Consider the following 26,271-nt stretch of genomic DNA (forward strand, 5'->3'; position numbering starts at 1 on the left):
GAGTATGAATATGGGCCCTTTGATTTTAAATGTTAGTGTCATTTAGAAGGTCCTTATTCTAGACAAAAACAAAATCCATGCAGCTAGCTCCTTTCTGGAGTGTTTTGGCTTACCCACCACTTTAAAGCACATTTTGGGGCCTCTCTTTCTATTTGATTATCATACATGACCTTCAGAGCTGATTAGCAGTTTTGTCCTTAGGAAAATTCCTCTTTTCTCACACTGTGGAGCTTCCTTGCTCAAATGGAAGAAATGCCTATTTGTGCCATATAGAAAAGTATATGAATAAAATAAAAGAATAGGAATATCCATATATTTCTACATTAGTGTTATTTCTCTGGGTTTCTTTTGTGGATAAAACTTCTCTTCAGAATTGAAAACATCCTAGGCAAATGACAGAAGTTAATGCTAAATGTTTTCTACCACAGAGAGAAAAGTTACTGTGTATACGTGTCCACCAGTTGATGTGTGAGAAAGTTGTACATTTTTGCACCTGTTAAGTGAAAAAATTTGTGAGAACAGAAAAGAATGGTTGAAAATGGAATCTCATGTATTTCGTGCGTGCGTGTGTGTGTGTGTGTGTGTGTGTGTGTGTAGGTAATACACACACCCCCACACACATAAATGTGTGTATAAGTTTATTTTGAAATAACATCAGATTTACTGAGAAGTTACAAGTCCAATACAAAGAGGTTTTCTGAGGGTAAGTTGACCCCAAGTTGTCACATCACCCCCAAACAGTTTAGTGTGTAATTCCAATTAACAAGGCTATTCTTCCCCATTGCCACAGTACAACCATCAAAGCCAGGAAACTAACACTGATACCTTACTACTGTTTAATCCACAGAACCTATTCATGCTTCACCAATTGTCTCAAAAGGATCCAGTTGAAGATACTGTGATAAGTTTCAGTGCTGTTTCTATCTGGCGCAGTTCCTTAGTGTTTCCTTGCTTTTGTAACCTAGACATTGGTCAGCTATTGTGTAGACTATTCTTCAGTTTGAGTACGTTTGCAGTTTCTTCAACATTACTGTTAGATTATATCACAGAAGGGATGTTATGTTTTTTGTACCCAGTTACAGGATATTGCATAGCCCACTGCTTTGCTTTATTTATCTCCATACTGGTGATGGAACTTTGATCTGTTGGTTAAGGTTATGTTTGTCAGGTTTCTCCATTGTAAAGTTACTCATTTCCCTTCATAATTTAATCACTATTTGTATGGAGATAATTTGAAACCATGCAAATATCTCATTTCTTATCAAACTTTCATTTATTCATGTTTCTTGGCTGAATTATATAATGGTTGACAAATGGTGATTTTTGAATTCCATCACTCATTCTGCATTTATGAGTTGTTGTCCACTATAAGAAGAATCCGTCTATCCTCCTCATTTAATTATTTATTTATTTTTGTTAGTATGAATTCATGGATTCCTATTTTATCCAATGACTTATCATTTGCTAATATCATTACTTCTTTTGATGCTTATCTTGTCCCAGATTTGACCAGTGGGAGTTTATTCTGGCTTCTGTGTATTTCTAGCATGTTCACTGAGGACTTTCTTACTTTCTGGCACAAGAAGGCACATCCTGTACTTTCTATGCCCTGGCCCTGCAATTGGCTTTTTCTCCAAGCGTCTCTGCTTCTTTTTATAAAGGATGGTATTTAGAAACCAACACCTGGGTGTTAGATGTGTTTATTGTTGCTGGAGTGTCAATGCTCCCAGGTTCTCCTGGCGGAAGCTGTTAAGGAACATATGCATACATATATTTACACTGGTTTTGTATTTTTATATCTGTTAATGAATATTGAAAACCTTGCATTTACACTGATACTATAATTCTAATCCGATACCATGAAGTTCATTTCAGTGTTCTCTCTTTTCATAAGGAAATCATATGTATAGTGAAGAGAAACCTGGTTCCCTATACTGATATGATCTCCCCAGTAAGTGAAACCTCCCACCTCCATGCCTCAGTACAATTGTCCCCTACATAGGTAACTTCCTTATCCTACTCAAGCTCCAACTATGCTCCAGACTGCTGACCACCATCTCTCCTCCTAGTCCACCTCCTAATCCCTTTTGGGCTCTAACTCCACAATACCATGCATCATGCTGGGCATTACAGTCCTATCACTCCCTCATCAACTCCTACCTTACTAGGAGAGAAGGAAGCAAGGAGAAAAAGATAAAATGTATTCGTATATAGAATATATTTCATGACCTTTCTAAAAATTTAAATTTAAATTAGTTAATATACAGTGCAATATTGGCTTCAGAAATAGAATTCAGTGATTCATTACTTACCTGTAACACCCAGTGCTCATCACAAGTGCTCACACATCACCCATCTCCTGCCCACTTCCCTCCATCAATCCTCAGTTTGTTCTCTAATGCTAAGAGTCTCTCATGGTTTGGTTCTCTTTCCTCTCCTCCCTTTCCCATATGTTTTCTTCTGTTTTGTTTCTTAAATTCCACATATGCGTGGAATCATATGATATTTGTCTTTCTCTGATTGTCTTATTTTGCTTACCATAATATATTCTAGTTCCACCCACATTGTTGCAAATGGCAGGATTTCATTCTTTTTGATGGTTCAGTGATATTCCAGTGTGCGTGCGTGTGTGTGTGTGTGTGTGTGTGTGTATCACATTTTCTTTATCCGTTCATCAGTCAGTGGATCGCTAACAGATGCATGAAAAGATCTTCAATGTCACTCATCATCAGGGAAATACAAATCAAAACTATGATGAGATAGTCCCTCACATCTCGCATTAGTCAGGTTGGTGAAAATTAACAACACGAGAAACAACAGGTGTTGGTGAGGATGCACAGAAAGGGGACTCTTACACTGCTGGTAGGAATGCAAACTGGTGCAGTTACTCTGGAGAACAGTATGAAGGTTCCTCAAAAAGCTATAAAATAGAACCATCCAGGATCTCTTAATGATCTGTTAACATTCTTAATTCTGAATGTTCTCTTTTAATCTACAAGGATGGCAAATTTAGGAAGCTGATGCCATTTTAACTCAGGCCAATCATATGATTACATTTTCCATAGTAAATACAGTAAATGTAATCTCATACAGATATATTTATTCATTCCCAACTCCAAAGTCTTTTTTCAACTAACTTCATGAAATACTTGAGTTTGACTCTTGGTGAGAAAATAAAGATTTTTTTTTCCCATTCAGTGTAGGGTTTCACTCAAGTTTCTGATAGTTTTGAGAGGTAGGGCTGTTGGAAAGCCATAGGAGTTTGTACATGAAGTATATATTATCTGAGGAGACAGTAACAATTCTCTCAATTTTAGAAATTGTGAAAAAAAATGCCACTCTTCCTTTCTTCCAGAACACTAATATCTCTGACCCTTGATAAATCAAAAGGAAGATCTGGGGATCAGTGGCATTTTGGGTAAGAACACTTATTTATTATTCCTTGTAATTCTGTCTTTATGGTTATTTCCAAGCATAGGTAATTCATTTGCTTTTCCAAAGAATCTTAACATATGTTAATTCTACACATAATACAAAAATGATTCCTGAGACATAACACAATATTTTTAAAGACAGGAATACAATTTTCCATATTTTAACTGAATTTATCATTTTGTTTTATTAATGCCATACATAGTAAATATTTAATAAACTACATTATATGTTTTATATACAAATATATAAGAATATCATATATGCTATGGAAAATCAACATGAAGAGGTGAGCAAATAGTTTAAATAAGGAATCTAAAAAAGGAAGAAGAATTCAGGAGAGTTTAGCTGTTTCTACTTAAACATTAGGTGATGTTTGTAGGCCAGTGAGAATGCAAATTTTGTTGAACAGTATGGAGACAAGACACATTCTGAGAGATAGGTCAAGGTGGGAAACATAAAGATTGAACCTGGCCAAGGACTCCTCAAATTTCAGGCAACAGTTCGGAAGCCACTTCTTTCAGAAAGCCTCACCTGAGCCCCCTGCTGGCCATTGCTTCCTTAGCACCCTGCACTCTACCATGTCACTTACTAGATCTTTATTTATTACTTAATTCTGATCTTCCTGTAAGCACAGGGCAAGGACCATATCTTTACTCATGAAGCACATCTTGGCAGATGACAGGTGCTGAGCAAATTGATTTGAGTCTGAAAGCAAGAGAAGAATAGTTTGAGAGCAACATGGTTATATATTCAACTATAATGAAACAACCCAGAAAAAGGCTTGGTTAATTTCCTCCATTAAGTTCTTCTAAATAAGATAAAAGGAGAACGGATTGAAAAAAAGTTTCCAAATAAGCAATGAAATTAAATCAGCCAAACTTGAGAACTGTCAGTGGTATTGTAACAGTGTTGTATGATGGCACATGGTAGGTATACTCGTGAACACAGCATTACATACAAACTTGTTGAATCACTATGTTGTGCACCTGAAACTAATGTAACCCTGTGTGTCAACTACTTAAATTAAAAAGAACGACTGCAGATGCTAATGCTCAGTGTTCAGGTAATAGTAAATGTTAAAATGAAACAGTGTACAGAAATAAGAGCATCGTGGAATCAGATCATGTTGGTTTGATCACACTGCACTTCTTAGACATGTGATCTTGTGTTGTAATTTGTGTAATCTTCGGTTTCCACATCTTTAAGATGAAGGTCATAATGATCTACCGGCAAGATTGTCATTAGGCTTAAATATGTGCAGAAGCTACATATAGTACATTCTCAATAAACACTAAGTGTTCTTATGCCTGCCTCACTTTTCTCATCTCTGTTCCTCATTTGGTTTAAAATGATTGAATTTAGTGCAAGAAAATAAGTCTTCGAGATGGTACTGATAAGTAGTACACAAAAGATCTCATATTTTGGACTTCTTAAAAAGGGAGTGTGAGGTGCTAGAGGAAACGAACACGGTCTCGCCTTCTGGCTTATCTTGTGTCTGACACACACTACGTACTACATGTGCAATTTTGCCACCAAATAGACAAATATGAAAATATTCATCTTTTTTTTAAAAAACCTCTTGTCACTTTTTTAAATGTGTGCTTTCATATGTCGAAAAATTAAACCAGAACTCAAGAGTGCAGTTCCTGATGAAACACTGAGATTAGGATGAAATTAAAGTTTGAAGGACTTAAATCTGAAGTACTGAAATAAGCCAGATACGAGCTGGTTGTTAGGTTTACACTTTCGACATTGCTTGCCAGCTCCAGTTCTGATCTGTTACATAATCATGGTGCAATTACCCTATCTACCATCTAACCCTCACGGGCTCGCTTGATTATTAGAGAGCTCAGGTGTCATTTTTAAAAATTGAGAAACAAATTGGTTTTGTATTTCTGCACTGCCATCACCAAAAAGCAGTCCACATGCCTTTCGTTAGTCGAACTGTGCGTATAATTTACACATAAGGCTCTCAGAGAGTTATCATCCTAGACAGTATGCCTGGGGATAATGTGGAAATTATGTTCTTTTGTGTAACTGGGAAGGTCTCCAAGATGAGTGCCATTTCTTGGAACAGCAGAATTCTGTTCTCACATGAGCTGCATGACAGAGGAGTGTTACACAGCTCACCCATGGATGCTGGCAGCCAAGTGACACCCAAACAGAGTTCCGAGCCCGCATTATGTAATTGGAAATCCCTGCAGTGCAATAACTTTTCAATGTGCACAATGATTTAAATTAATGTCTCACTTCTACTCAGGGAGAACGAGGCTGCCAATGATTTCATTTTCTCCCCCTCTCAGTTGAGAGATACAATTTATCTTAGAGGCAATTGTAATGGATGCTTCTGTCTGTCTGGTTTGCAAAGTGAAGGTATGTTTTGTGCTGTCCTTTTGGTTTTTCTGCTTAATCCTCTGATATGTGTGAACTTCATTTCAGTGCCATTTGTGTGCTTATGTGTATGTGTACGTGTGTGTGCACGTGTGTATTTCTGCATTCAGTTGGTGTGAGGTACTACAAAGGTGCCTTGGCTGTTGTGTGTTGCTTTTATGTATTAGGTATGGTTGCTTAGTGGCCGAAATACAGGAGATACTTTTCTAAGGCAGCAGCTAGTGTTCGGGCAGATTCCAAAGATGATGCCATGGGTTCTTTCAGAATGATTACTGTTGAATCTGTTTCCTCTGACTCTTTTCCTTTCCTGGTTGTGTTTGTCTTTCTTTAGGCGTCAACTCAAAGATAGTACTGCTCTTTGATCTAATTTTTCATAAGTGATTGTTTATCAATGGCATTTTCACACTAAAAAGAGCATTTCAACTGACCTTATTTCTTTTGGCTCGTTTTCAGTACATGTTTTACAGTAATACGGGACAAGAGCTTTCACCAAAGGGAGATGATCCTGCTTATTTAGAAACTGGCATTTTAATTGTTCCCTCATCGAATTCATTGTGTGTAGGAACCCTTAACCCACCATGTGCCTTTGCTTGGATCCCCTAGAACGTTTCAAAAGAAAAATGTCTTTACACGAAAAACGGGCTTGTGCAATCAAAGAGAAGAATATCTGTTTTATGGAAAACCAAGCTCTTGCTCTATCACTTATTAACACATCCAACCCAGCTGCCCTAATCTAAGCTTTCACATTCTCTTCCTTGATCCCAGCAGCAATCCTGTCACCTAACTAGTTTCTCCACAATGACTCTGACCCCCACGAAACTGATCGTACACATAATTCATACTGGATCCTATCGACCCCTTTCTCTTCCAAAAGCAATCACATACCCAGGCTTAAAATTCTTTAGTGGTTTTCCTTTGCACGTAGGATAAGAAAACGGTCTTACCATGGCTTTCAGGGCGTGGCTCAGTCCACCAGCCTGAGCTCATCCCCTCCCTGCTGCTGCTTCTCTGAGCTCCAGTCTCACTGGCCTTCCTTTAGGCCCGAAAGGGGCCAAGTTCCTTCCGACCCGTACCCAGATCCTTAATTTTGCAGCACAGTAGCTTACACTTCACTTCTTATCCTGTTAACTCTACTCTTCCTTCAGATATTAACTCACTTTTCACTTCCTCAGGGAAGTTCTCCCCATTGACATAATTTGTTCATTTCCTATTAATGTTCTACTCCCATTAGGACTAGATTTTCCTCCTCTATAGCGTTTTTTTACGGTTGTAATTTTATATTCATTTTGTGGAGTGATTAATATCCATCTTTTAAAAAACTATTTATTTTGAGAGACAGCACACAAGCATGAGCAGGGGGGGGGGCAGACAGATTAGGAGAGACAATCCCAAGCAGGCTCTGCACTGACCAGGGTACAGAGCCTGTTGCACACACGGCTCAGGCTCATGAAACTGTGAGATCATGACTTGAACTGAAGCCAAGAGTCAGACCCCCAACTGACTGAGCCACCCAGGGGCCCCGTATCCATTTTTCTTAAAACAGGAAAGCAGAGATTTTGTTTGTTTGTTTGTTTTTGGTAACTGAAGAATGAGCACATGGTTAGCTCAGTTGGTCGAGCATTTGACTTTGGCTCAGGTCATGATCTCATGGTTCATGGGTTTGAAGCACATGTAGGGCTCTGCGCTTACAGCTCAGAGCCTGGAGCCTGCTTCTGATTCTGTGTCTCCCTCTCTCTGCCTCTCCCCCACTCACACTCTGACTCCCTTTCTCTCAAAAATAAGCATTAAAAAAATGAAGAAATGAAAACTACATACAAGAATTTGGGGGGAAAAAAAACCTTAAATTTTTTTTAATGTTTTATTTACTTCCGAGATAGAGAGAGAGACAGCATGAACAGGGGAGGGTCAGAGTGAGAGGGAGATACAGAATCTGAAACAGGCACCAGGCTCTGAGCTGGCAGTCAGCACAGAGCCCGAAGCAGGGCTCAAACCCACGAACTGTGAGATCATGACCTGAGCTGAAGTCGGACGCTTAACTGACTGAGCCACCCAGGCACCCCCTCCCAAAAAAAAAAACTTTACTAAGTCTATTGTAGACTAGAAAATATAGTCATTAAGCTAGTAGAGTGCGTTAGAGCTTTTTTGGTGAGTTGATCTTGGTTATCAAGCTCACTAGCTGTGCTTGAAAACAGGATCACTTAGATTTCATCTGAATTGACTTTGTAGGGCAAGAGCCCCAACTCATAAAAGAAAGTGAGTCTGGGTTGCATTCCCAGTTCCTTGATGTTTACAAATAGAGTTTGGAAAGTGGTCAGCATGTCTGAAATGCCCATATAAGGACATATACAATCATACTGAAACAGCAAACATATTTTAGTTATTACTATGTGGCAGACAGTGTGCTAAGCTCTAAACATTTGATAAGTCATTCATATCCCTAGGTCTTCTGAGGCCTTGGTACGACTGTTAACTGCTGTTCATAAGTGAAGAAACGGAAACACATTAAGTAATGTACCCACACTCACAAAATTAGCTGACTCTGAGAGGTTTGTAGGATTCAAGACCCCAGCTCCCATATTGCCTTATTAAAAATAATACTATTGGGGCGCCTGGGTGGCTCATTTGGTTAAGCCTGCAACTGTGGCTCAGGTTATGATCTCACGGTTAGTGAGTTTGAACCCTGCATCTGGTTCTGTGCTCACAGCTCAAAGCCTAGAGCCTGCTTTGGATTCTGTGTCTCCATCTCCCTCTCCTTCCCCCTCTTTCTCTCTCTCTCCCTCCCTCCCTCTCCTTCCCCTGCTTGTGCTCTGTCTCTAGCTCTCTCAAAAATAAATAAACATTAAAAACAACATTACTAACATCTATGTGTTTTGTCTAGCAAGTATGAGATGAGCATTTTGTGTTTTGCCTGAGAAAGAGGAGTAGGAGATGAAAATGAATCTTTAAGAATAAGTACAGATGTTTTCTCCTCCCCCAATATAAATAGCATCTGTATTATATTTTTTAAAAAACTATGAAATAAAAATTAAAATGATAATCTATTTTATTCTTCCTACTCACTTTTAAAAGTTGTATTGTTTGAATCTGTATACTACAATCTTAGCATAGTCTTTGGCATTAAAATTCAAGGATTATTAGTAATAATAATATATCTTACCTTTATGTGTCATTTTACAGTATATCAGGTATTTTCATTTAGATGCTGAATTTAATTTTCCCAAATACCACCTAGAATAGGAATTGTGATCTCCATTGTAAAGATGTGAAGGTGAGAATTTGGCTCTCAAGCGTGGAGTGGGTGGCTAGGTCAGGCTAGGGCAGGGCTGGCCTCCACACTTTCTGACCCCGAGAGCATATACTGGCAGCGTTATCATAGTGCTTCTCATGTACCTGCCCCCAAATCGCAGGATAATCTGCTTCTGTGATACGGATATTTATCGACAGGACCTGAGTGCTATTCAACATACACTGAAATTCTGTGCTGTGTTGTGTTTTCTTTTGTTTTTTTCTATCTGAAAATTTAGGTAAAATTCTTTAGACGTGATTTGTTTTATGGAAAAGAGAAAAACTAAGGTGTTTTATTCTTCATTAAAAATGTTTACCCGTCAAGTTGCACACACACATACATTTACATTATGTGTACTTTATATGTAAGTGTTAGTAATTATTTTATATGACTACAACAGAAGTATAATGGACAACATTTTCCTTAGAGATCATGAGCTTCATGATTTCTAGTAAACAAAAATGATCTCGGGGCGGCTGGGTGGCTCAGTCAGTGGAGTGTTCGATTTTGGCTCAGGTCATGATCTTGCAGGTCGTGGGTCTTTGCCCCATGTTGGGTTCTGTGCTGACAGCTCAAAGCCTGAAGCCTGCTTTGAATTCGGTGTCTCCCTCTCTCTCTGCCCCCCTTTCTCTCAAAATAGATAAACATTTAAAATTTTTTAAAAAAAATTGTCTCAAGCTAAGCTTGATACTACTGGGAAAAACAATACAAACATTTAAATGTACGGTAAAACCATTAAAATAGCATTTTTCTGATAGGTCACATTATTGAGCACTAATGGTGACATTTTTCAAGTAATAATTATTGACTTTCATTTTCTGAAAGTCTATTTTTGAAAAGCTTTCTTTTTGATCTTGTTCTCTTTTTACCAAAGGATTAACATTTTCTTCAGTGTAACATTAGCACAGGAAATTAGTGACAACAGAGTAGCCTGCCTGACCTCAAGACCTCTAAAGGTTTACTTTGAAGACCTTAGAGGGCGCAATGAAATTCTACCAGCATATACCAAAGGGCAGTGCAGATAAACTCAGCACAGACTTCTTCAAGGTTGTTGTTTTCTTCTTATTTGAATAGCCCAAAGTATAATATGATTTAGATTTCCCATCAAGTTTTGATTCATTTTCGATAGTGTATCATATTGCTGTGCTACCACATTGCCTCCCATTGTGGCTAGGAAGATGGGAATTTTTTGAGCAGGCAGAAACAGAATAAAGAAACAATTCAGTACTTTTTCCATTCAAGCATCCCTAGATGTCACCTGACAAGGTCAGCCAGAAATTGTATCAGTCCTTACAGTTGGTTGTCTAAAATCAAAATTACAGGACACAGTGTTCTTAAGTTCTGAGTTGAAGGCTCAAGTGTTGCAACCGACGTTTGTTTCATTTTGCAAAATCCTGCAGTTCCTTTTTAACAGTTTTGGTTTTTATAAAGAAATTTCAGCAGAGACCTAGACAGCAGCATATTGTTGGAGTCCTTCCTCAGTAGAGCCGTAAACTTTATTATGTAGCTCACTGTCCACAACTGTGGAAAGTCTTTGCTCTTTGGGGAAGGAGAAAACCCAGATGCTGAGGAGACACATAGCATATAATAGCAGTGAACATGAACTCAGAAAACCTGGGATGGAGTCCCAGGCCTGCCACTTGCTAGCCGTGGCTTTTCACACCTTAAGTTCAGTTAATGATGTGGAACCTACCTAATTCCCAGAGTTATGATGGGGCCATGAGGTTCTGTAAGAGATAGTTCTGTGAAGCTTTATGCCAGTGTCAGATGGTATCTCCATCATTTCTATCCTTTACACAAGGACTGACAAATTAACAATTCTTTTTTCTTGTTCCCTAATATAAGAGTGGATGGTTACTCAGTTGCAAAGCTAATGTCTCACAAGCGTAGATATGGAAAAACAGAGAATAGCACATAAGTTTGGTCAACCCAGCAATGTTGTTATGGTATTTATGTACTTCCTTGCTGTCTTTGTTTTTTATCTCCAGCCCTTTGTGGTGCTTCAGATAGCTGAGGTTTTGAGAATGGATATCCCTATTACATTACTGAGGGTCAAAGTAAGCTTTATATAGGTGGTGATTAGTTGTTGGTCACGGGTGATTTCCTCATTTTATCTCTCAGAAACTGTCAAGAGTATTTATGATTTTGCTGATCATTAGGTATGGATACCGAAATGCCTTGTGGTGGTCCGATTCTATTGCTATCACTGTTAACATAAATTGTGGTATGTTTTCTAACTTCTCTTGAGTTAGAAAACAGAGAAGCCAATGTCATTGAGGGCTGGTAGTGGTGGTGGAATAAACCAGTGACAAGAGGCATCTAATTTTGCTGCCCTTTTGCTCTTAAAAAGACTCATTTGGCATCATAGTTAAGAACACACTTTGTCCATATTTCTTACCTCCACACAAGGATCAAGACCCCTTTCATTCTTGTTCGTTCGTTTGTTCGTTCTTTCTTTCTTTCTTTCTTTCTTTCTTTCTTTCTTTCTTTCTTTCTTTCCTTTTTTTTTTTTTACGACTGACATATGTCTTGAGTACATAATACATTCAAATGATTTAAAAATCAGAAAGTATACCATACACATGAAAAATTATCCTTGGTTCCTGCCTACATGCTTAATTCACACACATCCTTCCCCGCCATGGACATGAGCAAGGTAACCCAGGTATAGATTTCTTGTGTACATTCACGGAAATAATCTTTTATACTTATAACCCCATGTAAATATATGAATATATGTTGTTTTTCCTAAACACTCAGTGTCTAAAAATAATACACATAGTTTGCCACACTTATTTTCACTTAACAATGTAAGCTTCTTGAGGCAGTATTCCTGTGATTATGTATACGAAATGATCCCTTTGAAAGGTTGGGTCTCAGAATATACTTCTATAAATTTTTATAGTTTTCCCCAGTGAATTTGGGAAAAGCAAGGTAACTGGTTCTTCCAGAAGTTGAGCATAAAACTGAAAAGAGACAGTACCTTGATGTTTTAAGGATGCTATTTATATACTCCGGTTATGGTACATGGTGTTTGAATCTCATGGAAATCCATTAAGTGTCTTTCTTTCCTATTTCCTAAAGAAAATGATAGGTGTGAATGTATTTATATCTCCTCCAACTCAACACACTGTAGGTGTAGTGATCTGATGTTTCAAAAAAGCCACTAAGACCTAGTCAAATTTGTCTGTAAGATATATCTAAGAAAAGTCTGGGGCAAAGGTCATGTTCATCAGAGAGCTTGAATACTTAGGCATCGTCTGCTGTGCTCGGTTCTAAGTATGTGTTCTGTGAAGAGAAATCACAAGGTTTCTCTCTGTTGGTCCTAATGTATCCTGCCCATCAGCACATATTTTCAGCAGAGTTTGGCATAATTTCCTTTCACTAAGGACAGAAAATTAAAGTTTAAACACAATTTATAAAATTCATAATTCATATTCCTAACATTAAAAGTATATTATAATTAAATTATTTAATATATTTGAAATATTAAGCTGCTAGAAAGATCACATATTGGTCCTGATACTGTTTCAGATGGTTTTTAGTTATGTAAATTATTTCTCTCCTGACTGTGTAATTACATGATGGACTGGTTTCTAGGGTATCATATACTTAATGTGAGTTTCTAAAAATGCTTTAATCATATAATTGCTAGTTTATCAAGTAGAAAATATAGGTCTGAGAACACTATCATTATGTCATTATTCTCCACAAAAGACTGTGAAACACACTGAAGAGGCCATTATGAGGCAAATAACAGTTTTCTGTCTTGTCTAAATTTGCAAGGATTAAAAAAAAAAAAACCAACAGCAAAGAAAATGTCTAAAGGTAAAGAGTTTAAAATGTACCAGGCAATTTATCTTGTGTCTCTATCTGTGGAAAATCAGTACAGACAAAGGAAGTGAGTTGTAAATACTTAGCAGATTAGCTAACGCCAGGAGTGACACTAATATTTAATAAAGATTCACTAAATTCCATGTAAAAAGTCTAAAGGAAATAAAAGAAACCTGAAACTTACACTTTGCGTTAGAATCTCATTCCACTTTTCTCGTGCTTGTTATTATGCAGTGTACTGTGTTCAAGTGTGATCGCGATAGATAATGATTTGTATTCACTGGGTTTATACCCAGGAGGAACCCAGACTTGTAATCTGGAATGACTAAGTGGTTAAAGTCAAGTCTAATTTTATAGAACTCAAAGATTTTTTAAAAAATTCTTTTTTGACTCAGAATTTATTTTCAACAACATCTAGTCAAGTCCAAAGTAAAACTGCTCCATTGGTGGGTTTAGTACGAGAAGACAAGACCCCTCAAAAGCCTCTCTCTTTCTGTCGATGTATATTTGTTACATACACATGCAAATATACACACAGACATGTACATATATACGTTTCCTTGCTCTCCTATTTAAAATGGTGATAGCTACAGCTCTGAGCATGAAGAAAACTAAAGCCAGGATGTTAGCTTTATAGGTAAATGGGGAGGGTGAAGAGATTTCTATGCCGTAAGCTCAAAGTCAGGTGGTTATTCTGTTAATGTTGATTCTGCTGTTGAATCTGCTTCATGATGAATACAACCAGTTGATTTGTATTTTCACGCAATAAGAGTATTTTTTCTGTCATAATCTTTTTTTGTTTGTTTTTTGTGTTTTTTGTTTTGAGAGAGAGAGATGGCACAAGTGAGCGAGGGGCAGAGAGAGGGAGAGAGAGAAGTGGGGCTCACCCAAAGTGGGGCTCATGTTTACCCCAGGTGGGGCTCCAATTCAGAAACCATGAGATCATGACCTTGGCCAAAGGCAGATGCTTAACCAACTGAGCCACTCAAGTGCCCTAAAGTCGTGGTTTTAAAAAGATTAGTAAATCACTGTTACATTTTGCTGTTTAACCTTTTGTTTTCCCTTCATCTGTTAAAAAGCAACAAAAACTAATGTTTTTTTAAAATAATGAGTTTTAAAAGATCATAGCTTACTGAACTGATAGAAAACCGATTCATTGCTAAGCATGCAGTTCTCTCAAGGAAACCTGAAACTTGACTAGGTCTTTGGTGACTCCGAACTTGCGCTAGCAGCCAGCACGGAGCAGCACCGGAGTCAGAATGTGCTGACCCAGAAAGCGTCAGAATGTGTGGGTTTGAACTCTGGCCCTAACATTTACCTCTCCGTGACTTTGACCAACTTCCTTGTCCTCTCTGTACTTCTGTTTCCCCTTTCGTAGGACCAAGATGGTAATAATAGGTACTTCATAGAAGATTAAAGGCCATTTTCTGTGCAGCCTTTTTATTTCAGTGTGGGGCATGTGGTCCACACTGAATGAATGTTAGTTCTTGGTTTTCTTCCTGGTAATCCCTCCTGTTCTCCAGGTTTGTGGCTCGCTCTCTCTCTCTCTCGTACCTTCTTCACAAGTCTATGATTGCTTTTTTCAACAAAATAGTCGATACACAAGATATAATAAAAAAATTTCTTTTTAAGTGTCTCTGCTATTTAATAGCTAGGTAAGCAATCTTAAGAAAGTTCCTTAATTTTTGAGCCTGATTTTCTCATTTGTAGGATTCTCTTTTCTTGAGTGGATCAAATGACATATTAAATGTGAAACTACATTAAAAGCTGCAAATTAGTACAGATTATGGTTAGAAATATGACCTATAAAAAGGTAAAGATACTGTCCTTGTTTATTTCTTTCCTGGAACAGAAGTAACTTTTCTGTTTGAACACATCTTTATTTTGAAAAACTGGAAAATCCAGAAAATAAGGAAGAAGACAAAAGCCTATATTTCTTCCACTCAAAAGATTTATTATTAACATCTTGATGTAGTTATTTAAGTTTTACTGGAAATTCATTATGTCTTACTTTAATGTTTGCATATTGCTAGTGTACCAACATTAAAATGTAATCAAAGCCATGATTCTTTAAGTTACTATTGTTAATTTCTTTGTAGAATAGACTTACTATATATGTACAATGCAATTTTTTTTTCCTTTTTTATGTGTGTGTTTTGTGTGCCTTGTAGCATAATATATGCACAGTCTCTACTTTGCACTTTGGGAGGTGAAAAGTTTTAGATGCTAAAAACTGTCACAAGAAGCCATTTTTAGCTTTAATTTAATCATCAAATCAAGTACCCTTTTACTCTGCTGCATTATAAACAATCAGAATGTTCTGCCCGTAGGTTTATTTGTTGATATGCCTTAGTTGCAGCAAAATTTGTTATGAAAATTTGAGGTTGGGGAAAGGAAGTTGATCAAACCCTTAGCTTCAAGAATGCAGAAATTTGGAACACCCATGAACTAGCATAATCTGACCAATAATCAGTAAAGCTAATTTATAGACTGATACTGATTTTGAATCTACACGTGGTCAAAATGAGTGCAGATGCACCTACTTTGAAATAATTTTAAGTTGGTTAAATCATAGTTTGTTATCAAAATGTCATAACATTACAGCTACTTAAGGACAATTAAAAAATATAAATTATAGTATAATTTTTGCCAACTACTCTATGCCATTACCAACTAACCATAATATTATATGAGAACCCAGAAAAAAGAAAAAGAAAAAACCCAGACAAGACAGTGTTTGATAAGGTACAAAAAAACAAACCCTCAAAGAAGCACAGTAGACCAAAAAATACCCACCCCAAAACAAAAAACCCTACACAGTCTAAAAGAGATGTTCTGTTAAAAGGAAGCCTATAAGACCAGATTTGAGGCAACAGCATCCATACGCATGTGTGTTAGTGACGTTAGTCAGAACTTAAATTTGGGTGGTCACGTGAGCTTACTGTGAATAAACTTATTTTTTTTCATTTGTGAAATATCAGTTACTATATGCTGGAACATCTGCTAGGATCTTGAGATATAAAAACAAAAGACAAAGTTGTTGCCCTCCAACTAACAGTGTAATGATGAAGACAGATACATAGATCATTAAAATGTAACCGGGCAAAAGCAATGAGGGGGTGCTAGGCACAGGTCATTATGATATCCAAGGGAAAGAAAGTGTAGTCAGTCACCCGAGGTAGGGGAGAGGAGTATAGTTTCAGGAAGGATTCCTGGGGAGGTGACTTGGAATTGTACGACTGTGCAGTGCTAGGCAGAGTAGAAGGTGAGAGACCTATAAACCAAGCCATGGAAGTGGCAGACTGCTGGCTTGTTAGTGCTGTGTTTTGGATGCAAATCTGTGTGGCGGGAAGACTGGACAGGTAGGCTGGGAGTAGACATTGTGGAGGCGCACGGTGGCTATGTGCAGATGCTGAGACTTTATTCTGAAGAGGGAGAGGAAAGTCATTTTAGAGTTTTAAAGCTGAAACTTACATTTTTACATTTTTTATTTATTTATTTTGAGAGAGAGTGAGTAAGTGGGAGAGGGGCAGAGAGAGGTAGAAACCCAAGCAGGCTCTACACTGTCAGCACAGAGCCTGATGAGGGGGCCTTGAGCCCACAAACCGTGAGATTAGGACCTGAGCTGAAGTCAAGAGTTGGATGTTCAATGGGCTAAGCCACCCAGGTGCCCCCAAACCTGCAATTTACGTTGTAGAGAGGTTATCCTGCTATCTCTGTGGAGGACGGAATTGAGGGAAATGATAAACGAAACAAAGAAAATGCTCATTTTCTAGGATGATCTAGAATCTCCTCACAGAACATCTTCAGAAAATTAAGAGTCTGGGGCGCCTGGGTGGCTCAGTCGGTCGAGCATCTGACTTCGGCTCAGGTCATGATCTCACGACTGGTGGGTTGGAGCCCCGCGTCGGGCTCTGTGCTGACAGCCAGCCCAGAGCCTGGAGCCTGCTTAGGATTCTTTGTCTCCCTGACTCTCTGACCTTCACCTGCTTGCACTCTCTCTCTCTCTCTCTCAGAAACAAATAAAAACATTGAAAAAATTTAAAAAAAATAATAAAATTAAGTGTCTAAAATAGTTTTGTCCTTTTTTTAATCATATAAAATTTTTTCCTTCCTTGTAGATAGAGAAACTTATGGGGGGCAGAGCCGGGGAGGGGAACACAGTAGTGGGGGAAATAATGAGACTTTGCTCTCGGCCTTTACTTGCAATCAGGGAAAAATGGTTACTGTGCTCCTTGGGGGCCGCAGAGGTGAAAACTGCTTAACAATTACCACTGGATCATGCCTTTTTTAGAGGCAAAATTTTGATTTGTGTAACTTCTTTAGAGGTCACTCATTTAACTGATTTGGCAATCCAGTTTTTACTTTTTATCATTTATGTTTCCAACATCTATATTGAAAAGCCAGAAACGATAAATGTACAGAATGGTAAACTTAAGGTAGAGGAGTGTAAGATAATAAACACTTTTTTTCACTGACCAAAAAGAATTGTAAACTATCCTATGGCCAAAAAAAAAAAAAAAAAGTAATTGTATAAGAGCAAGTACAAATCCTGTAACAGTTCTCTTTGTTATAAACAAACCAGTTTATATAGAGCCCTAAATTACATGAGCTAAACAGCTAAAATTCTACATCTTTCTCATTATCCATTTCAGTGGTTATGTCAAAATATCCTCCACCTCTCCCCTCCCCTCTCCCCTCCCCTCTCCCCATCATTCCTTTGGTTTTGTGTGGGCACAGAGAGCTTCTGCATATGTCAGTCATTGGGAAGTGGCTTTAAAAAGGCTAGAAATGATTAATGATAAACAGTTATTTTACCACATAGATAAAGCACTACCACTAGTATCTTTGTGGATTAGTGGCAGTGATGTTGTTTTACTGAGTATTGGTGTAAAGAAGGCAGAGGGAAATGTTCAAGTTTAGATCTGATACCGTCTTTTCTGGCCAATAAAATCTGAGAGAAGAAAAAACCACATGCTCTCTCTGAGAGTGAGCAGAAAATGGCCAGTAACTTTGATACAGACAAGTGTAAGGCTGTCCTTATGGAGAATAATTGGAACTTCATTCAGAACTAATGGACATCTTGTAGATGATTTTTTCGGCGGGGGGGGGGGGGGGGCGGTCAGAACTGGCTCAACATTCTTTCATGACCCAAAAGGAAATCCTGGAAGTTATTAGAACACCTCTTTGAGGTCAACCAAAATATTTTTATGAAGTTATTTAAAATTATTTTAACATGTATTTATTTTTGAGAGAGAGAGACAGAGCGTGAGTAAGGGACAGAGCGAGAGCGAGACGCAGAATCCGAAGGATGCTCAGGCTCTGAGCTGTCACCACAGAGCCCAATGCCAGGCTTGGATGCACTAACTGTGAGATCATAACCTGAGCCAAAGTCAGATACTTAACTGACTGAGCCACCCCGGCACCCCTGAAGTTGCTTTAAAAATGAAATTTTGAAACTTACATTATAAGCTATATTTTGGATGTTTTGCATCAGAAAAGCCAATGAATTACAGAGAATGAGGAGTCACTTCTTATAGCTCCAAGCAAGAAGCTTGAAGACATATAGTTAGTGAAGACTGGAAAGGCCTAAATGTTGTTGGTTCAAACTAAAACTATAAATACATTGCTTAAATGTTTAGGTAAACTTATAACGATACATTGTGGTTAGATTGTTTAAGGAATCCAGGACAACACAACCTTCCGGGTGCAGTGGATATAGACTTATAGTTCCAGAGTCAGATTGAATTGTATTAGAGTTTGAGCAAGTTACTTAAAGTACATTAGCCCACCCCCCCCAACCTTTTTTTTATAAAGTGAAAATAAGGAATAGTGCCCTTGTAATAGGGTGAAGATTTAATAAGATAATACATGTAAAGCTGAGGTTAGTGGCTTATACTTAACTATAAGCTTAGCGTGTAGTAAGTACTTTATAGAATTGTAGCTGCCATTGTTATTATTACATGATTCTTATGTAATGTACCCCTGTACAAGGGTGAGACAAGTGACTGAGCTAAATGGGCCACAGGTCGGGTCCAATAAACTATTTCTAAGTGTACTCTTAAAGGAGTCAGGGCAGACTAACTGCTGTAATGAATCACTCCCAAATCTGAGTGGCTAAATACAGCAAAGGTGTATTGCTCAAATTAGAGCACAGTGTGGATGGCATGGTCCGGGAGTAGAAGGAGCTCTATTTCATGTAGTTATTTAAGGACATAATTCCTTTTTGTCTAGTGGCTCTACTATCTCCAAGGGCTTTGGAGTCCCCTCCTGGGTCCTTGGCATTGAAACTGCTGATAAGGGAAGAAAGAAAAATGGAAAGTGTTTTGGGCCAGCCTGAGGCTCTGTACATTACTTCCGCCCACAGTTCATCACCTGGAACTTTAAATACATTACTTGCTGTAAATGAATTGGAGGCTGGGAAAGATAGTCTGACCGTGCACCCAGGAGGGAAAGGAAATATTTGTCACAGGTTTATTTCTGAGCTTTTGTTTACATGTCAACAAGGATAGAAAGTGGAAAGAAGAAATTGCTACAGTGTATCACGACATGCTCAAAATGTGAAGCACAGGGTTAATTGAATTTAGATGATAAAGAATTCTAATCACTAACCCTTGTATTCAATGAGGATAACATTGAATAAACTTCTCAGCTTATAAAATACAGTCATATCCTTCAGGTAGGTAAGGTCCCATGGTGAAAAGAACACAGTATTTGAGATGACAGAGGCTTGGGTTTAATTTGTACTCCCACACCTACCACCTGTGTGAGCTGAAGCTGATTAGTTATCTCTTTATGTTTTCATTTCTCATCAGAAAAATGAAATGAAGAATCCTTTCCTTGAGAATTATGAGGGTTAAATGAGTTATAATAGTAAAACATCTAGCCAAGTACCTACCCTTTAAAAAAAAAAATAGTATCATTCAGCTGACTTAACGCTTTTGAGATTTTATTAGCCCCAAGAAACATAAACTCAGACAAAAAAGATGATTTGTTTGAGTTTAGCCAGAACGAAACCAACTTTTTCTGACTCCAAATCCCATGATATTTGCTTTACCAAGAACATGTAGCAGAAATGTTTCAATTAACATGATATAAAAGAACGTCAAGGCAAGCACCCAAAATCTGTATGCAAATGTGTCTAACTGTGGCTTACTTTAAAACCTGAGGCAAGTCTAAACTAAAGAAAAGAAAATATTAAACAATTTCAAGTATTCACCCATCATTTAAAATTCTATGTCCCACACTCTTTCCAGATGACAAATTCGGTTGTGTCTTCCCTTTGAGACACACTTTCTATCTCTGGGGAATGAAATGCATACTGTAACTCTTTGTGGTTCAACTGTAAGTCAAGCAGAGCCAAGTTCTAGGAGTATCAAAACTGCCCAACTGGAAACTCCAAGCTGCCCTTCGTCAGTAACCCCTTGAAGATGTGTATAGCCTTTCCCAGACAACTATCACTTAGTATCACTGTGGAAATCACATTATTTCTGAGCAGGCAGTATGTTTAAGGCCCCATGATTCTTAGTCTGGTTGGTGAGAGGTTTTTTTTAGGAATCACAGCTGTAAACATGTGCTTAATTTATGTTACACCCTGTTTTACACTTTTTTTTTCTGCAAGCATTTTAAGTTATATTCACACCTATTAGTAAACTAATGTCTGCCCATCTTCTCATGCTTGCCCTTGCAGTTACTTTGTATACATTTTTCTCACCCACTTCTAACTTGGCTTCACACTTTTTTTTCCCTTAAATAGTAGAGCTCATTAGTTTTACCTCCTTTATATGCAGCCTGTATCACTTCTTTTATGTACAGCGAAGTAGCCTGCTCTACCAAAAAGCAAAGCATGAAAACAGCATTTCTATTTGAAATCATTGCTGCATATACTGTACTATTAAGAAATGGTAAAGATGAGATAAAAGAATTTGTTTTTGACAAGTTCTCATCTTAAGAACAAACAAAAGCAAATACAAAACCAGGCATCAGCTTATCCAATAAAAGTTTCAAATTGTCAATTTTACATTTTAAATATGTTTTGCCATCTCAGAAAATGGAGGTGTGTATGTGGATATCCAGGCTGGTGCCCGCCTATAAAAATCAAATGATCCTTTAAACCTGATCTTAGTCCTTTGAAATTTTGTTCTTGAGTAAAAATTAGCCTTCAGTCTCCTTTATTTGAGTACTATGTTTCATTAGACTGTGTACTGTTATCTGGCAGAAACAAGTTTATCCAGCCCAAATATTTCACTGACGTAGATTGAAAATGAGTTAAAGAGACCACAAAGGAAATATATACTGTTATTTCTAAACCAAATGCCTAAAATATGAGTGTTAGGGCCATTTATTAAATCTTTATCTTTGCCACACAAGCACAGGAAAATTCAAGTTGTATTTATTATGCAACTAGGGTTACTTTAAAAATACTTAACCAATATAGCACAGGAAACAACTAATCATAGTAGAAATGTGTTCTTCTGCTACATACTGTTCTGGTGGATACTGTTAGATCTTTGTCAACATAAAGAAAAATAGCACCGGGTTTGCTAGTAGGTTATTGTATTTTCATGTCACCAAACCATAGCTCAACATTATTGTCAGTAGAATGGCTAGTTTTACAAATAAAATCTTGTTCCTTGTAATTAATACAAGCTGCTTTAACAAAAATTATTGCCACATCCACTCTTGGCTTAAATAGCCATAATTCGGGGCGCCTAGGTGGCTTAGTCGGTTGAGCGTCCGACTTTCGCTTAGGTCATGATCTCGCGGTTTGTGGGTTCGAGCCCCGCGTCGGGCTCTGTGCTGACTGCCAGCTCAGAGCCTGGAGCCTGTTCCAGTCTGTGACTCCCTCTCTCTCTGACCCTCCCCTGCTCATGGTGTCTCTCTCTCTCTCTCTCTCTTTCTCCTAGAAATAAATAAAACATTAAAAAAATGTTTAAAAAAATAGCCATAATTCTTTTAGAGTGGCATAATTGACGGGGCAATTAGGAGTCAGACTGGCTTCTGCAGAGAAGCAGTCATAATTTGAGGTGCTATAAAGATCTGGAACAAGGACGTTTTCAAAGTATGAGATAGGACTAAAATGTACTGACTCATGTTCAGTTATATCTACAGAACACCTTGATTCTCAAGACTTCATAGTTATAGATTGCAAATGTTTTAGAACTCAGAGCCCATAATTACATACATATTGCATATATAATGTGTGTATTGAATTACATATATAATTTGTTAATGATTTTTAAAGTTTATTTATTTATATATAGAGAGAAAGACAGAGAGCACACATGAGACAGAGGCAGAGAGAGAACACCGAACAGGCTCCACGCATCTGAGGCAGGGCTCAAACTCATGAACCATGAGATCATGACCTGAGCTGAAACCAAGAATCAGACGCTTAACTGACTGAGTCATCCAGACATCCCATGAGCTAGAAATATTTTATATAATTTTCTAATATGTATTCATATTGTTTACACTATAACATATACAATTATATATTATATAATATATAAGATAATTATATACTTAAAATGTATGATTATAATGTATAATTATGTAAGCATTATATAGTTATGTAATTTTGTGACATATATACACATAATTTGAATATATTCTATTAAAAATAAGAGGGGAACAGTGCAGTATAAGCAATGGAATCCACTCCACATGTTTCAGATCTTGAGTCTAACCCTCACTCACTAACTCAAGTCAAATGTGCTTAGTTTTTTTCAGCTTTAAATGGGAAAAATAATACTGTCTTAGAATTGTGAGTATGAGGTCAGGGAATGTATACAAAAGTTACCAGGGTAGCTGGTATTGAGTAAGCATAAAATACGTTGTCAGTAGAAAAGAAAAGGAGACAGTGGCATTCAGAACAGCAAGAAGCAGCTTTGTGAGTTTCATATATTCACTTGCATTGTCACAATTGTAGTAATCACACTGAACTACGTTATAACGTATAACTTGAGTTTCAAACACAGAGCATGGGTTTAAAACGAGAAAAAATAATGTGGTGTTCTCACACAAAGAGCAAGTGGTTATTTCTTGAATAATTCAGGGCAAGTGAGACTCCCAAGAATGAAAATGACCAAGCTGAGGGAAGATTTGCCCACACATCACTGGGAGTGTGTGGTTTGTGATGGCAGAATTCTTACAGAATACTTTGTGTGGTGGGAAAATGCTTTTTTAAAATGACTCTTCACTTTTCAAGAGTTCATATCAGGGTTAAGGCTAGTGAATGTAACATGAGAAGGTTGATGTATAAAACCAAGTAACAGAGTCAAAGCTCCCGGAACAGTATTTGGCTGAGATCTTTGCAGTTAATGGTAGAATTCTCCACATGCCTTTCTCAATTCTGCAGTCAGAACTCCCACCAGAAAGACTAGTGGAGAGTCTCTGAAATGAGCATCTTTGTGAAAAAATTTCTGCTCACTTTGCTTCTCAAACTTGGACATCCGTTAGCATTTCTCATTTGACCAGCAGATGTTTAAGAAAGGAAAACAGTCTTTGGGAGTCTTAACCAATTTTCTAAGCATAAACAACACTCAGTATTTTGTTTCATGAAGTATTAATATTTGTGCAAAGAGAAAACACAAATTTCTCTGTATCATATTTCTCCAAAAAACATTTTAACTGCATAAGTTTAATAAAGGGAAAGAAAAAATGGGTATAGCAATGTTTATACTGATTTTTATTATCTAGGACATCTGGATTATTTAGGATCATTGTATATAAATATGCTCTGTTTACATGATTATTTTGCCAAAGAAATTCAAAGCACTTTACATAAATTTAAGGCTCTATGTTTACATCTGAGTGCCAAACAGTTTATTTTTTTTAAACACTGCTGTAAACAACATTCTGACATCCTTTTGCATAAGCCTCTCAAAGTATTGACATAATCCCAAGCCCTTTCTTGGTCTGCTCTTTAAGGGAGGTATTGTCAGCTTTCTTGTTGATGGAATATTAGAAAATAGCTGAGGGTCGTGACATGTCTCACATTCATAAAGGCAATGACAAAGCCATGGAAGAGATTAAAAAGATATAAAAGGGTCTATCCCTGATCCCATAAAGTTTACAAACATGTTGATATAATGGGTAAACCAGCAGGTAAACTTTACAATACTGAGTGGAGGGTAGAGGGTGGTTTATGTGAACAGTTATAAATCTTGAGTTTTTGAAGCAAGTTAGAAAATACATTTTCTGTAGGAATGAAAGGAGCAGGGGTAGAACAGCAGATAATTCTGTACTTACATAGCTTTCAGTGGCATGCATCTCCCTGCATGTATATCTTGGCTTCATTCTTGAAATATATTTTCATTAGGTATAGAATTCTAGGTTGACCAATTATTTTCCCTTTCAATTCATGAAGGGTGTTTGTTGGTGTTTTAGCTCCCAGTGTTTCTGATGAGAGGTAGGCAGTCATTTCAATTGTTGTTGCTCCGTGTGAAATGAAGGTTTTCTCTTAATCCATCTCCACTTTCCAGCAGTTGTAATTGTTCTAAACTTTACCTGAGGTTTAAGTCATAAGACGATGGCTTTCTATTTGAATTCTAGCCATCTCATATATAAGCCCCTCATAGCAGCATCCTACATTTGGGTTTAAAAAATACACACACCTGGGCATGTAAGTGGTTCAGTTGGTTGAGTGTCGGACTCTTGGTTTCAGCTCAGGTCATGATCTCATGGTTCGTGAGTTCAAGCCCCACATCAGCCTCTGCACTGACAGCTCAGAGCCTGCTTGGGATTCATTCTGTCTCTCTCTCTCTGCCCATCCTCTGTTCATGCTCTCTCTCTCCCTCAAAAATAAATAAATAAACATTTAAAAAAACAAACATTAAAGAAATAGGAAGTACATCATGCCATTTCCTTCATCTAAGTGTTGAATCCTCTTCAGTATCATCCTACTTTTGTTCGCTCTCCAGTGCCTTCACATAGTTTTATTTTATGTTTTATGAAGAGTTTTGTAGTTTTATCTACAGAAGGGTTTGCCTGAGAGGAGCTTATTTGGCCATTACAGGAAATAGAATGTTCACAATAAAAATACACCCTGTATTTCTCAGGCTATGCTAGATAAATGGTTAAAATACAGTCATAACAATAGTTTTAAAGTAAAAATCTCCAGCCACACCATTGCCTCACAAGAGGGAATTTTAGCCCCACTGTCAGTTTTCTCCCAAATTATTTGGAAGTCCTCAGTGGATATTTCATTTATTCTCTGTAAACATTTCTGGGTTTTCTGTACTGTTTTCCATACTGTTTTATTGATCTATGCTGTTTTATTGTCTATTTTTGTGCCAGGACCATACTGTTTTGATTACTACTGCTTTGAAATATAACTTGACTTCTGTAATTGTGATGCCTTCAGCTTTGGTTTTCTTTGTCAAAATTGCTGTGGCTATTCAGGGTCTTTTGTGGTTCCATATACATTTTAAAATTGTTCTAGTTCTGTGAAAAATGTTGTGGGTATTTTGATAGGGTTGCATTAAATATGTAGATTGCTTTGGGCAGTATAGACATTTTCACAATGTTTATTCTTCCAATCCATGAGCATGGAATGTCTTCCCATTTTTGTGTCATCTTCAGTGTCTTTAATGAATGTTTTATAGTTTTCAGAGTATAGGTCTCTCACCTATTTGGTTAGGTTTATTCCTAGTATCTTGTTTTTGGTGCAGTTATAAATAGATCAATTTCTTAATTTCTCTCTGCTGCTTCATTGTTTGTGTATAGAAATGCAATAGATTTCTGTATATTGACTTAGTATACTGTGACTGTACTGAATTCATTCATTACTTGTAGCAATTTTTTGGTGGAGTCTTTTGTTTTTCATATAAAGTATCGTGTCCTTTGAACATAGTGAAAGTTTTACTCCTTCCTTGCTGATTTGGGTGCCTTTTGTTTCTTTTCGTTGTCTGATTGCTGTGGCTAGGACTGCCAGTATTACATTGAACAAAAGTGGTGAGAGTGGACATCCCTTTTTTGTTCCTGACTGTAGAGGAAAAACTCTCAGTGTTTCCCTACTGAGGAGGCTATTAACTGTGGGGTTTTCATATGTGACTATTATTATGCTGAGATATGTTCCCTCTAAATCTACTTTGTTGAGAATTTGTATCATGAATCGATGTACTCTGTCCATGCTTTTTTCTGTATCTGTTGAAATGATCATATGGTTCTTATCCTTTTTCATTTCATGTAATATATCATGTTGATTGATTTGTGAATATTAAACTACCCTTGCAACCCGAGAATAAATCTCACTTGATCTTGGTGAATGATTTTTTAATGTATTGTTGGATTCAGTTTGCTAGTATTTTATTGAGAATTTT

The 26,271-nt window shown here is 37.3% G+C and overlaps 1 long non-coding RNA gene across 1 annotated transcript in view; it reads left to right on the forward strand.

Moving 5' to 3' along the window:
• The first annotated feature begins 11,114 nt into the window (after window positions 1–11,114).
• The window catches only part of LOC120236699, a 45,277-nt gene continuing 30,120 nt past the window's right edge, over window positions 11,115–26,271 (forward strand). The window contains exon 1 of the long non-coding RNA XR_005529743.1: window positions 11,115–11,169. This is a non-coding gene — a long non-coding RNA (uncharacterized LOC120236699). The remainder of the gene's footprint in view (window positions 11,170–26,271) is intronic.

This window comes from Hyaena hyaena, unplaced genomic scaffold, assembly GCF_003009895.1.
Source record: "Hyaena hyaena isolate Hyena2069 unplaced genomic scaffold, ASM300989v1 scaffold_159, whole genome shotgun sequence".
NCBI lineage: Eukaryota > Metazoa > Chordata > Mammalia > Carnivora > Hyaenidae > Hyaena > Hyaena hyaena.